The sequence below is a fragment of the Pinus tabuliformis genome, chromosome 4_2, assembly GCF_031772625.1.
Source record: "Pinus tabuliformis cultivar Carrire ecotype Pingquan chromosome 4_2, CPIR1, whole genome shotgun sequence".
NCBI lineage: Eukaryota > Viridiplantae > Streptophyta > Pinopsida > Pinales > Pinaceae > Pinus > Pinus tabuliformis.
In genome coordinates, this window is record NC_142304.1 from 1,190,345,430 (window position 1) to 1,190,361,583 (window position 16,154).

Consider the following 16,154-nt stretch of genomic DNA (forward strand, 5'->3'; position numbering starts at 1 on the left):
CTCTCCAAAGGATCACAGCTAGGAGGGCTGGATAGTTTAGGGTTTTAGGCTAGATGTAAAGTGCAAGGGGTTGTTTGATTTTCTTTTGGTTCGGTAGTCACAAGGATGTGTTTTTTAGGTGAGAGGGAATAGGTCAGGGCGAATAAGATATGATCACAGACATTCAAAGGGGCAAGGTAGGCATAAAGCTTAACACTTAAAAGGTGATTTGATGAGATGGTTGAATCCAACCTGTAAAATGACTAAGAAAATCCATAATAGAGGTCAACAACCAACTCATCCTAGGCTCAAGGCTCGAATCCATGAGTGGAGGAGTAGTTGCAACTAAGGCTGAACTGATAGCTGGAGTGTAGGGTGGTCAAAGTGACTCATCCCTCACTCTAGCAAATTGATTCATTACATGCCACATAGGCCATCTAACTGATGTATCTACCCTAGATAAAAGTAAAAACATAATAATTACATCAACTGGATCAATTACATAGGTAAAACTTGCATTTCTCATGGGTAAAAGTAAACTTGGAATGAAACATTGAAAATTGTCAAATGCACAGCGAACTGGTTAAACGCACAACGACCCTGGTCAAACGCGCAACGTACTCTTCAAGCTGACTTTTGATTGCCTTCCCGATGTCCAAATCTAGTTTAGAATAGCTCATTGGAAAGCTTATCATGTCTAGTTTCCAAAACTACCCTTGGTTTTTAAAATGGGCTTGATTTGCCCCTCCAAAATTGAATTATCCCAAGACTTCTCAAATGTGCAGCAACTAGGCGAAAAAAGAGGCAGAAAGGTGATTTTTTGGTAGTTTTTGATCCTTTTGGCTGACTAGTTTTGCTCCAAATTCTTAGAAAACGTACAGAGTGCATGTCCTCATCATTATGAATCCAAAAATGCTGACCATTTTCTCGTTGGAAGCTCCAAACAAAAGCATAACGTCCTAGGTGCTGCGCGTTTGACCATGCCAACTGTGCCAAAATTTCTTCAACAAACACAACAAAACATATGTTGCCAAAATTGTTCAAAAATCGCCAAAATTGGTGAGCTAACAACTGGCTATGTGTTTGAGGCATGGAGTGATGCCTCGGAAAGGATATCCAACCACTTTTTCTCCTCTTGCTTGGTCAAGGCCTCAATTTTTGCATGAGCTCTTTTGAGCTTGGCCCTTGCAATTTTGTCTCTCATAGCATAGTGCTTTGCCATCCTTCTTTGAATATCATTTTCCTTCTTGGCCTTGTCTAGGAGGTTCTCCAGATGATCATTTACCTTCTCAAGCCAATATTCTCGGTTTTCATTTACCATCTTGGCAAATTGCTCATTCAAGGTGAGCTGATTGGCTAGTTCTTCCTCCCTTTTCCTTTCTTGCTCCAAGGCTCTCTTTAGGCCTCTAGTCCTTGGCCTTCTTCTTGGAACCTGTTCATCAAGTGGCTCACCATACTGCCCATATGCCTCATCAAGTAAGGTTTTTTCCTTTTCAACCTCTCTCTTTGCCTTTCTGAGTTGAATCCCCATGAGTTCATTTTTGACCTCAAACTGCCTATTTTCATGTTCTTAGTAGGAAATGATCCATTTGGCCCTTTGCGAGCTGACCTCGAGCTTACCTATAAGTGCATTCTTCTCCTTGATGAAAATAGCTGTGCTTTTACTATCATCATGCTCTTCTGAATCAACTAACTGAAAATCATGCTCTATCTCATGGAGGTCTTCCTCCTGTTGTTGGATCTCTGCCTCTACAACTTTTTCCTTACCCTTCTGTATCTGTTTTGTTTATGAAGAAGGCAAGGCCCCTCTTACAATCAGTGGGGAAAACACTTGCCTGTGCCCTCTCTGATAGGTATATGCCAAGGTACTTGAACCAACCCTTTTGGGCTTGCTGCTCTCACCATGCTCAATATGCTCCTACTTAGTGCCTTCATCTCTGTTAGGTGAATGAATAGGCTCATGAAATGGTGATGATGGAGGTGATGGTGTGGCTGACTCATCAGATGAAGATGAATGATGTATGGACTAAGGTGGAGGAATGGAGGTGGATGGATGAGAGGATGAAGGTGCCTCTTGGCTATGCTGAATAGGTGGGATTGTGAAAATCTCACTGGATGTGAAGGTGTTGCATGCAATGTTAAGCTGATCAAGGCAGTGTAGGACTATCATTTTGATGAGAGAATAGTGAAATATGCTCTGCATTTGATGATCATGATCTTTCCTGCGGGTAATGTATGATATCTTGTCGATATCCCAATAAAGATAGTAGGGTGGATTGAGCATTCTGACTCTTGTAAAATGCATGAGTAACCGAATATGATAGGAATAGAGACTAGAAAACCTGCCCTCACATGTGAAGTACTTCATGATGATTTTCGTCACAGGAACATATCTATCTAAGAGGTAAGATAAAGGAAAAATCCTCCGTCTTTCATTCTTATGGCTAGGTTTAAGATATGGCTCATAGTAGCAATAATCCAAATCTTCCTGTTTAAACCACTTTTCCCCAACATCTGGGATCCTAGTAGCGGTTGATATGATAGCAAAAGATATGGTAAAGGTGACACCTGAGAAGGTTGCTTGATTGTCATGGAGGTTGATAATGAACTGTCTGGTCAATTCAGAATGATGCTGTGTCCTTTCCACCTTCTCACAAAACTCAAAACAACCCATATGTTTAAAGCTTGTGACAGTGATGGGAGATGCCATGAGCTCTCTAGTGTTGGTTGGTTCATATCTAATGATTTTCCCTCCTTTTTTATATTTCCTCCTCTGTTGTTTTTCTCCATCACTCTGACTTGTGTGTTCTTCTTCTGCCATGATTTGTTGCTTTTAAAACCCTAGGGGAATGATAGAATGGACTGTGGGTATTGGAAATGTGGAATGATGTGAGGAGAGATGATGAGGAGGATATGGGGATATGTGGAATGAGGGAGATGATAGGGAATAGTTGTTAAGTGAGGGAGGAATAGTGATGAAAACTAGGAAATGTGATTTGAGATGGTGGGAATGTATGACTAGGGTTTTCTCTTAGGAAAAACAACAAACAACTTAAAATCCTATGTAGGAAAACAAAGGAGGAAGGAGTGAGTAATTATTCCACCAACCTGATTTGCTGGAGTGAATGATGATTAACTTGGAAACTTGGTGGCAATGGAGGGTTTTTAGAATGTTTGGCTCCTTCCAGGTGAACGCGCAACGACCTGGGCAAAGGCTCAACGACCTGGTCGAATGCGCAATGACCTCTACAGGAGCACAACGCCGTTATAAATTACACTGCGATCTCTGGAAAACACACAACGACCAGGCTAAACACACAATGACCCTGCTAAACGCATCCTCTTGCTATGTTTTGCCCAATTTTGCCTTAAAATCGCCAATTTTCTTTTGCTAAAGAGTTGTGAGAGTGCTAGAGTGCAAATGAGGATTTCATGAATGTCTTGAGAGGATTTATACTTGAATGGACTTTAATTTATGATTTTGCATACCCACTTTGTAATGTTTCTTGTCATTTCCAAATTCTCATATTAATGCCCTTTTTACTTTTTGACCCTTTTTTCTCTTGACAGGTGGATGATGCTTTGGCAATCCTGATTTTGTATTTTTGCTTGGGATGCTTTTGGCAATAGACTTGAGTATGCAGCTAAAAGTAACTTATTACATATAATAGACATAAAATTACATAAACAAAAATAAAAATTATTACATTTGTTTACAGTTCTAATTTACAAACTTGGGATAAAATCCCTTCTTGTCATCAAATTTAGGGCTTTCAGTAACTATGGTTACATGCTTTGGAAAGCTTTATTTAAATGAAAAAGGCATTATTTTCTTGAATCTCATATTTTTCTCACCTTATGCAGTGAGATGGTGATTTATTGGACCTTGAAAAAATAAAACCTAGGTGACCTAGTGGAACCTCAAATGACTGAATTTCAGGTGGATTTGACTGATATAAAATGTGATGAAATGAGCCTTCATGTTCAATGGTAACCCGGAAGACACATGAAGGAGGGCCAACAAACACAAAATTTTGAGAGGGAAAAGTGATTTTGGACTTTGGACTAGCATTAGTGAACAAATTTTTTCATGATGACCTGAGTGGAATGCAAAAATTTTCAAATGGGACTCTAATATGATATAAAAGATCAATTTTGATCATTGGTGGCAATATGCAAATAATGACTCTAGCATAACTAATCCAACAAATGGCTACTTACTTGAATCATGCTCGTACTTTCCTTGAGAAGACAGAAAAAACAAAAGATAGGCAACTCAAAGTGTCCACTGAACATGTGCTCATGATCTATAAATACAAGAAGATTCATCTCCCTTGATGACTATAAAAAAATTGGCAAAAGGATCTTCAAACAAATGTGCATTGAGGTTTAGTGCTTCCAACAGATTGTAATTTTGCTCTAGGTGGTCTTTATACCATGAATATAAACTTTCATTTTCATCCTTACTCTTGTGCAATTCTAATTTTAATTGTCTTGATATGACTGTACATTTTCAGATGAGCTTTGTAATGAGACCCATATTGAACAAGATAATGAAGCCAGTTGTTTGATCAAGTTTTTATCATCTGTGTTTTTAAGCTCATAGTTATCTAATGGAGAAGGAATTTTACTACAGCTATCATCCAAAACATCAGCTATTGGATCATGGAGAACCTGAGAAGTCTGTTGCAACTTGTTATACATTGGTTCCAATGAGACTACATGATTTTCTATAGGCTTGTCATTCTTTGCTTCAGAGATAATATCAAAAAAATTCTTCAAAAACTGAAATGAATCGAAACTTAATGGTATAGAATTATCCCGCATCAATTGATAATATGTTTCAGGTTCTAATCTTTCATTTGTGGTTTGAAACTCAATGTAACTCAGTGGTTGTGATTCTAGAGCGAAAGAAGCTTCCATATCACAAGTGATATCCTCAACCGATTCATGAGAATGTTTCCCATTTATACTGTTGACAACTCGCTTATATGTTTGCTTATAACTTTCTCTTATTTTTGCAAATAAGGAGAAACACAAGTTTAAGGAGTCTCGATCAGGAAGTTTATTGTCTTCTCCATGCTCAATATGAAAACTGAAAGGCTGTTGGTTTTTAATTTCAGGAAAGTTTTCTCTTAGAAATTGAAATGAAGTGAAACATAAGGGAAAAGACCTTTCACCTGCTTTAAAATTTTCTGCATTGTTGTCATGATTGATATGCATATGATGAGTGCTATATTTGAGTTGTTGTAATTGAGCTTCCTCCTCCCAAAAACATGCCATTGATTGCATTGAAGGGTCTGCCTCTATCTCGACATCATAATCATCATCATATTGATCATACTTGGGTAACTCATCAATATAAGGAATGACATCAAACATACACATTAGATTAGTAGATTGCTTCTCCATATGTTGATCTACAAGTCCATTTTCATGACTATCCATAAATGAATACAAAAAATAATCATTTTCTAATCTATGGTAACAAGGATTAGCAGCAAAATGGTTAGGGTCAGCAACCTCTTCTTCTTCTGCAATAAGTAGGACATGGTATTTTTGAACAACAATGTAATCTCTCATGATGATCTTTTGCATCGTTTCTTCCATTGTGCTTACCAAAATGTCAAGTTTCATTTATGAATATGGCAGGTACTCCTTCTCTATGCTCTACTTCTCTTTTGCCTTTAACTTTGACCTTTTGACCAACATATTAGCTTCCACATATATTGCATTGTCCTGCATTTCTTCGAGTCTTGTAGTTTTCCTTTCTCTCAATTGAAACTCTATTTCCAGATCAAAGGAATCTGGGTAGTGTAAGAGAGTTAAACCAAGAGGCGGTTTTATATCAGCAGGGATTGAATAGTATACTTGATTGAACCTGGCTGAAAAGTGTTGCACTGTTTCTCCTAGCTACATTTTCAAATGATTAGATTCTTCTAAAATCAGAAAATTATTTTTCTTGATTACCCATTTATCAAGGAAGACTTTCACAAATTGATGGAAATCGAAAATGCTTGTAGCTAGCAAGTTTTTGAACCATTTCTTGGATTCGCCTTGCAAAGTTAGAGAAAAAATCCTGATATTGACATCATCTTCTTCAACCTCAAAAAGGTCAAGAAAATTTTCAAAACTCTGAATGTGTGTTTCAACAGTGATGTTACCATATTCTCCATCAAGCCTAGGGGATATTTGTAATAATTTTCAGGTAAATCGTGGAGTATAGGAGGTAAGATGAGTGGCTTGTATCTATCCGGAATTTTAAAAGGTATAAGAGTATGTATAGAAGTTGTAGGACTATTATTCATCTCTTGAGGCTCATCAAGATGAAGATGTTCATCATAAGATTCAGAAGAAGGGTCTTGATCAAGATCAAAAGTGTAAGGAGAATTTGTATTTACAATATTCAAAGGAAAGGAATCAAATTCAGGTATGGGATCTTTTCTTAAATACAATATACTTTGGAAAACCTTCTTCACATTCTCAGGAAAAGAGAAGAAATAATTTATGACAAAGAACATGAAGTCTTGGATGAAATTCCAAGTTGAATACATGACCTTCCCATATTGTCTTTTCATGTTTCTGTTGGTAAGGTTCATCCTCCAGTGGAGTATTGAAATCAGGTTTAAAGTTGTTTGGAGTCATCGGGTGAATGGTTCAGCCTTCATATGTGTCTGATTGTTGTCCTCCATCAGCAAATCAGATCTAAACTTTGATGATCTTTCCCCAGGAATATGAAATTTTTCTCTTTCCCCAGTATGGTCACCAAAAATGGTAGCACTCCTTAGTGTCCCAAGGCTGAGAAAGGAGACTGACAGAGGTAACCTCAAACCAACTTTGGATATGGTAGCTAGCCCTACCAAATCAAAGAAAGATTTCTCAGGAATCTCACAACCAATGAAGTGACTGGAGAGGAAATCAGATGTTAGTCTAGATATTAAGCTCAATGGTGTTTGAATTTAGGGTTTGCTGGATGAAGCTCAAAAGTCTAGGAACTAGTCTAGGGTTTAAAATGATAAATTGCAGAGATATAATGGGGAAAGGTAGGTATGCTCAGTGACAGAAGTAGGTTGTCATGGTGGTGCAGGGATGAAAAGATAGAGGATCAGAATGAGCATGTAACCATGAATTCACTCATCAAAAGAAAGAACACTAGCATGAAAATCTCATCAAAATAGAGCATAAAACTTATGAATTATGTTTAAACATCTATGAGATGATCACAAGAAAATAATAGAGATGATAGGAAAGAGAAATATATATTCAATTTAATTATAAACAGAGAAAGACATGGTCACATAAACATACCACAAGAATCCCAAGATAATAGCTGCAATTGCTTGTTATATTACTGCAAAAAAGTGTACACTAGCTCCAAGCTATGATTCTCAAACATCCAACCCTCTCTATGACTTAGATCAGGCTACATATAGATCAAAAACCACTTTCCCCCTCTCAGGGGTCGAATCCACCATCATAAGAAATGTTTACAAGAATATCTCCAACCATACTTAAGACTAGGGAAATTAAGGACCAACTCCCTATTTAGACCTAATTGATTCACTTTGACTTTGCAAGCTTAACTGAGCATGAATCTACATGAAATTAACATTAACCAACTCTTTTACATTTTATTGCATCATATAAATACGCTAGAGGATTAATTATATCTCAAAATGTTGACTTTGACCAAAGAAAATCGAAATTTGCACTTGTTAACAGAAGCGTAGCAAATTCCCTCAGAATCGCAGCAAATTTTATAGAAGCACAACAAATTGTTTGAGGGCAGTTTTGAGTGACTTTTATTGATCCAATTTATGGTATGGATGTAGATTTGGAAATCTGAGGATGTATAGTTTTCTTTAGATTCATCAAGAATTCAAAATGGCCTCTCCAAGGCTAAGAAAAATGAGTTTTCTGAAGGCTGCTCCAAAAGCGCATCGAGGGGGTCAAAACAATGGCAAAAACTCATTTTTAACATGTTTTTGGCCTTTTTCTGTGAAACTGGAGGCTAACATGGATCAAAAGTGGCATATCTGACATCTGTAAGTGATAATCTATCCAACCATATATGATTTTTGTCATTTGGGGACCTAGGGAAAAAGTGCAACAAATTTTCGTTGCGCTTTTGGCAGTGTGTCCAAATTTATGGGTTTTCTGCGAAACTAGGCCTCAAATATGGAGAAATTTCTCTCTAACCATAAAACCTTTCGCAAAACGGAGAGAGGTTTTTGTTTTTAGGTATGTTATTAACAAAAACATCCTCCAATTTTCAAAAAATCATTTTCATTTTCTCGTAATCCGTGCCTCCAAATAATGGCTAAAACATGCAATTAAATTGGAAAATTTTGATTTTCTGCAATAAGCCTCCAAGAAAGTTTAATATCTCACAATATATGATACCTGTGTATAAAATGAAGGAGGTTTTTGTTTTTTGGTCTATTATTTACAAAAAAATATTTCACTTTTGTACAATTCATCTTCATTATTTCAGAAACTGGTTTCTAAGTAAGATTGTCCTTGTGTGCAGCAAATGACCTCTTGATGTGTTTAAGAGGCATTGATCTCTTTGACGTTATATGGCTAAACTATTGAGACATGTCCTCCATTATTGTACTTATTCTTGTTAGAGTGTGTGGTCTCTGCTTCCTTAGTAAAACCATGGCTCACTAGGAGGAGAAATTAGGGTTTGGTTTTAGGAAAACAGGGGATTTGGGGCTGTCTCTTAGAGGGAGGGGAATGAAGGGGTTAGCAGCTGTCTAAATTCTTGGGGGAAATTTTTGGGGGTAGGGATAGGTGTTAGGGAGTGTAGGGAGGTGGGAATATGGGAAATGAGGGAGGGGAAAAGGGTAAGAATTTGGAAACACAGTCCTAGCCTAGGAAAGTGTAGTATAGGCTAGGGTTTGTAGGGAAGCAAGGGGAATGGGCATGGGAATGGTCAAAGGAGATAGATGGAGTATGAGGGAATGTGTTTGAGCATAAAATTTAGGGTTTTACCACAAAAAATGAAGCAAAATGACTAGGATACAAAAAACATAGCGAAACCCTAGGAGAGGGTGATTTACTGAGCTATATGATGAAAGTGAATGGTAGGATGGTGGATAGATGCTCAATGAAAGTGAAGTGAGCAATTAAAGTGCTTGGATGGTATTTTTATAGGCTGGAGGTTGATTTTTTGCATTGGGTCATGATGTGACACCACTTGTCTTTTTGAAAACTGAAATGATAGGAGAGTGTACTGCAACTTTAATACTTTAGTATGCATAGTTTTTTTTTTTTTTGTAAGGTTCAGCGAGGCTTTATATTAATAAAATACAAATAGAATACATGATGCAGAGTGGGAGTCGATGGGACCTCCCTGTGTCTGCCTTTGAAAAGCTAGCAGGTCTAGTCTCTGCTTTCATTCTCTCCTCTTTTTTTTTTTTTTGTGTGGATCTCTTACAGCTTAGATAGATGTCAGTGAAAGGATATTTGGAAGAATCCACGTAACCTGGCTTTCGCTAAGCTTGCTGGTCTGCCTTGTTTATGGTATAGCATTTCTCTCTGAGTTCCCCCTCCTTCAGGTCTTGCCAGAGGATATGATAGTCTTCACCGTTGGACTGAACGCCCGCATTGGCTATGGTGTCGGCCAACTTGTTTGCAGTTCTTCTGACTGCTTGAAAGGTGATGCCTTGAATGTTGGTGAGATGGACTTGCAGATCCTTCAGAATTGCCGAGAGCCTCCAGCTGGGTGTGATCTTGTCCACCTGCGTGCCATTTTGAAGTTTCCTCATCATCTTGATGATTATCTCCGAGTCTCCTTCCACTATCAGGGGTAGGAATTTGTAGTGGTCAGCCAGGGTGATGCCTTTGATGAGAGCAATCAGTTCTGCAACGTTATTGGTGTTATTTCCCAGATTTCCATGGTAGATGAGCTGGATGTTCCCTAGATGGTCCTTGATTGCTCCGCCGTACCCGGCTTAAATGGTGGTGTTCCCCATTTATCCCGCTTCATCGCTTGCGTGGTCTGGTTCCTGCCTGTGTGATTAGTCCGGGCTTGGAGTTTGAGGAGTTGGATAATCCTATGGTCCTTTGGAGACAGGTTCCCCTCTTGCTGCGTTATGTCCATGGCGTGGATTGTTTCTGTTATTAACTGCCTTGATTTTTCCATTAGCCTGTCCACTGTCATCGCAGAGTTTTTAAATATTCGAGCATTGCGCTCTTTCCAGAGGATCCAGACCACAGCTCCCGGAATAAGGTTCCATGCTCTGTTGATCAGATTATTGTTGGACATGGTTATTCGCCAATTGCTCAAGGTAAGACCGATCGAGTCTCTATTTCTGTCGGTTTGCCTGAAGACAAAAGCCATATCATCCCACAGCGCGCAGGCTATGGGGCATGTATTGAGAATGTGGTTGAGCGTTTCATTTTCATTCTCGCAAAGGGCGCATCTGGAGGGTCCGATGAAGCCCCGTCGCTGTAGATTGTTCCATGTGAGCGCTCTGTTGTGCATGACGAGCCAGGAGAACAGAGTTATTTTGGGCCAATTGCCTCTGGTCCATAGGGCGTGCCATCTGGGGTCCGGTTGCCAGTCTGGTGAAGCAGCGCTAATTCTATATGCTTCCTTTAGATTGAAAGTTCCTTTTGAATTGAATTGAATTGATTCCCGTCTGACAATGATGGCCGCCCGGGACGACATCTCAGATCTTCGTGCCAGCGTTCGCTTTTGGCTATTCCTAAATGGCACGTGTGGATACATGGTTCAAGAAATGCACCGTGCAAGATGACGAGATTCTATTTGCGAGATGACGAGATTCTATTTGGTTGGCGATATCTCCGCCATTCTCTACGTCATTGTCGCTCTTCTTAGATCTACACGTCATTTCGACACTTTCTCGAGTAGACACAATGCATATATTATATATGTAATTACGCTATCGAATTCATTATTCGATCGAGAGAGCGTGAATGCATATATTATATATGTAATTATGCCATGAATGATAGATCGATTTCTTCCCCTCAATTCAGAAGGCTGGTCCTAAGACGGTCAAGGAGGACGAAAGCGAACGGGAAGGCTGGTCCTAAGCTACGGGGGTGGGTCGAGAGAAGCACAAACTGCTAATCATTGGTAGGGTGGGTCGAGAGGAGCACAGCCGGCCCATCGTTGGGTTGAAACGAAAGTTGCATAGCCCAGTTCTGTTCCCCATGAAATACCGTTCCCCATGAAGCGGAGAAGCCAGCCCATGAAGCCACGAATCACAAACCATCAATTAGTATCCCCAACCCATATCGACTCGCCCCATGAAGCCTTCCATATCGTGGACCTATATCGTGGACCTCTAACTCCCATATCGTGTTCAGTCACCCATAAGGTCAGTCACTCGGCAGGTGGAAGGTCCTCTCCTTATCAGTCGAGCCTGCTTACGCATCCTCAGTTGAAGGCCCAATAATCCCCGTGTCAAGGAAGGTCATCAGTTGAAGGCCCAATAATCGCCGTGTCAAGGAAGGTCATCAGTTGAAGGCCCGGTTACCTTTCCAACCACGTCTACTTTGTTCTTTCCCCACAGCTAGAGCTTACTTTAAGCGAACACCAGAGGGATGGATGGATGGAGGAACTTCCCTTCCAAACACCGCATACTGCCCCTTACCGCTTCTAACCTTTCTTACTCCGCCTACTTTGTTCTGTTGGGCCCATACCACACAGCTGCTTACTTGAAATTCACACCCGAGCTTACCTCACACCGCTTACTAATTACCTTCTTACCCCTTACCTTTACAACCACAAGTGTTCCGTGGTGAACGAACATACCCCACTGCTTTCTTTAAACGACCGAACGGAGAGGCAATATCTTGAATTTCTTTGAAAAGGCCATTAGCTTCTATTTCAACACGAACTGAGATTCGGTTTTCGACAGCTTTTCATTTCTTATACGCCCACTTTCTGTACTGAAATTACCATAAGTGGGAGCCGGTAATTCATTATATATGTAATTACGCGGCTGAACATCAAATGGGTTTTCAAAGCTTAGCGATCGAATGAAAGCGATCAGCTCAAATAGATGGGCGATAGCGATCAACATAAACATTCCTGCTCTATATGATCTCGCCCACTTTGATTACTTCAATTCCCATATCGATAGGCCTTACCTTTTATTAAGTTTAGACAATCTATCCACCAGACATTGCCACTTGACTTTATGAATACCTTAATAGGTAGGTACCACTATAAACAACCTGGGATGGCATGGAATTCAACAACCCTGACAATGACCCTTATATCGTCACCCTAGGAGCATGAGTGATGGATGTCCCATGGACTTTCTATTATAAGCTAGCAGATATCGTGGAAACTGCCTGCCTTATGATATCTATACAGCCCGAATTAGTTCCCCTAAGCTTAGCGACGAAAAGAGATGAGATACCGGTGTATAACCCTCTGGATTGATCCAATAAGAATTTGATGATGGCAGCCTTATAGTCGAGAGTTTGGCAGGCTCACCCTTGATGTTGAATGAAGAGAGATTTCTTCTCGTTGCAAAAAGAACTAAATGCAGATTGGTTCTCCTCCCGAAAATAGCAAGTTGTTTTATATACGTAATAATGCATCTCATATAATAGCCCACAGGTAACTAGCCGGTAGGCGTCTTACCCATTTTGGGAAGTTGGAGGCACGAATGGAGAAGTAAGATTATTCACTTCACGTACCTCTCCTCGACCTCCTCGGCCGAGTCGATGGCGGCTTTTTAGTCGAGTGTGCTAACGCACCCTTCGGGCCTATTGTCGAGAGTTCGACAGGCTCACCCTCACCCTCCCTCCTTTGTAAGGCTTCGCTCTCTTTACGTAGGGTGAGTAATCAATAACCTTTTGGTCAAGCAAGCTTCCTTGCACTAGGAAGCGCAAGCCCCTCCGGGACCTTTATTTCTTGACCAGTAAGCTTCCCTATTATGAGAGTTGGAGAGAGAGCGGATTCATGTAGAAGTATTCTACCCTGTGCTGGGCTCCCGGGATCAGTTGGGCTTAGCTACTGGGCTAGGCTGGGCTGGTATGGAAACAACAATTGTAGGAGGTCATTGCTGATAGCCGCTAGTTGATGCAGTCAATCCAGGTGGCGATGCCTTCTTGTCTGTCTGTGAATGGATAAGGAGGATCTTATTGTATGTGTTGGAGATTCATTATAATAGGTTTTGGAACCGATGGACGATGTTACTTACAATGCACCTATCGAGGATCATGCACTAGACACATAGTGAGTGCTAGTCTCCGGGGTAGTGCCAGTATGGTAAGGGAGGTGGCTGCGAACTGCGGATGGCGAACTGAATGTGAACTGACTATGGTGAACAGACTGCTGTAGGAACAAGGGTAGGAACTCATGTCGGGGCTGTCCCATACCTGCTCGGGATAGGAACTCATGCTCGGGATAGTAACTAGGGATAATGGTAGAGCCTGGTAATATGCTAAGCGACAGGTTCACTTGGCTTGGATGGATCAAGGTACAATCTTCTTTTTTCAAGGTACAGTCTTCCTTGAAAACCAGACGTTTAAGCACCCATAGCAAAGGAAGAAGCAGTGGCCCGGTTTACCCATCAGAAATGGAGGCATAGGCCGTTCGAGAGCCTGTTGAAGATGAATCACTCGACCCTATATACGTATATAACAACATGACAAATCATCCTTGCACTAGGAAGCGCAAGCCCCTCCGGGACCTTCCTTTCTCGACTGTGCCAGCAAAGCATTTCAGCTCGGAAGCTCTTCTGTTCTTTGGCTTTCGCCTTCTCCGGAACATTCTGGGCTGGGTTCAATGCTGCTGCTGCTGCTTCATCCTACCGCTGGTGATCGACCTGCCTCATGACCCCCGGCAAGCTTCTAAAGTCCCACCTATGGCCAAGCCAAACAACTAACTGAAGGTCGAGGGGACAAGAGCATTCCAGCTTATTCCGCTCCTCCCTCGCACTACTATTGTATACGTCTTTTTGGTTGAAGTCTCTCTCCTTTCAATCGATTCATTGCAATGGGAAGTGAAGTCGAAAGCAGCTTCTAAGAGTCATGGTGGCAGCCATCTGGGTCGATTGAACTCTATTCTGCCTTAAGCTCTCCTGCTTCCTTCTCCTTTCCCCACCCGATCCACCGTACCATAAAGGAGATATCGGATCACATGCCCCCACTAAGCCGTATCCAGGTGGGTAAATCAAGAATGCACATAGGTGGGCTCGACCGGTACTATCAGTTGTTAAGACGTATATAATAGATGATGGATATTCGAAGCCAGATCCACCACCGGCAGTCACTTCTTCGAAGAGGCGAGGCAGGGGGGCATAGAAGGGAGTTACTGAAGCAATCTTCTCCTCGACCCATGGGTATTCCTATCCGAGTCCCTGCCGGGTTTCAGAGAAATGAACAAACAATCTTAGTCGCCCGCAGGAGAAACTATGGAAGAAATAAAGAAAGAAAGAAAAGAAGATCGATGCTTAATCATCATTCATTTCACTTAGAGTTGGGCGTTATCTTACATACGTATTTACAAATGACAGGTCGAGTGTCTTTTCGATCAAATTCAATTTACTTATTGGGTGGGGGGGGGCGTTGGTCGAGCCCTGCCGGGGGCATCCTCTACTTAACAGTCGAGCCCTGCCGGACCTTGCCCTCAGAAGTGCAAGCCCTCCGGACCTTCATTTGGCCCAGCATCAGCAAACAAAAACTTCCATCCAAGCAACCAACCAACCAATAGGAGTCTACTTTTTACGGTTCATTTGATGTGGGATGCTCCGGTCGACTCATGAGAAAGAAGGGCGAAAAGGAGACAAATAGTATCAATCACTCGTTCATCCGTCCCCACATCTTATTCCATTAGTAAGGAACCGACCGTGGTCTCTGATCCGAATGAATGAGATCGACTGACCTGTCTGTGGCATTGAGCCTAGCTGCCTTTCTTTGTCCCTTCACGAGGAAAGGCGCGCGATCAATTGGTTTCAATACTTCTAATGGGCACCTGTCTCCCAGCCTTGGGTGAACCCGGCAGTAAAGTGACTCAATCGTCCTAGGGTTTCGGTATAAAGAGAGTAAGGTCAAAGCTCTGCTATAGGCATATGGCATAAAGAGTGAGTGAAAGTGTTTATAGGTCTAAGGTAAGGGTGGATGAATTGATTCCCAGTCCCCTCAGAACATCCAATCGTATCTGGCACTGCTCCTTCCTGGTCTTCAAGCATTCCCTTTCCAGCATGTAGCTAGGGCTGTAAAGAGAAAGGTCATTCTGGCAGGTGTATAGTCTGAACAAGGTCTTCTGATTCTGTGATACTGTCGCCTACTGATACAGATCTGTCCTTCTTGGTCAAAGGGTGCGGTACCCAGCATCCATCCTCCATACATATAAAGCAAGTGTGATGGCAGGTCTGTCTTGAAATGCTGTCTGTAAGGCGGTGGAACAGCTCTGCTCTATGGGAAGCCCTTCCATCCGATGCTTCTAAGAGAAGGTCATGCAGGGGTACCCGGAGCAGCAGGTACTAACTCGTATCTAATAATGACGTATATAATCTGTCTAACTAAACAATCCATAGCTAGTGAGTGGTGAACCAACTAAAGAACGATAAGAATGGCTGCATAGAATCCGGAACCATATAGAAAGAGGGAAGAGCGCTCAAACCTCTTATAGCGGTAGTCCTTCATTGGATTCCATCTCACTAGTTGTAAGGTCTACCTACATGGGTGACAAACTACATGCATTTCAGGTCTAGGGCTCCATGGGATGGGGCCGGTAGTGAGGAACCAACCATCGACAAAGAAGACTAAGAACCTATCATTCTAGTCCTTGAATGGAGCAGGAAATCGGAAAGGTGCGAAGCCGCTTGTCCCTCCGGGGGGCAAGGAAATCTCATATATAAAGAATCGATTTCTCTCAATATTTAGACACGAGACCATCCATAAGCCAAGCTATTGGCGGGAGTGATTTCGCCACCTGAGCGTACATACCATACTATGGCAAGCAGGTTCATTCTTAGCTGCTACTCCACTTTGTTGGCCATGACTCAATCGATTGAACAGCCCCTGCTCCTTCCGTTATAAGCTGAGTCACTCCTTGTTGTCCCATCCCGAAGTAAGTATGCTCCGGTCATCAAAGGTCTGCGGGTGTTTTAGGTAGGGCCCGTTCACCTGTCCGAGAGGTACGCCCCCAGGTACTAACCGGTCAATGGTTTTATGGA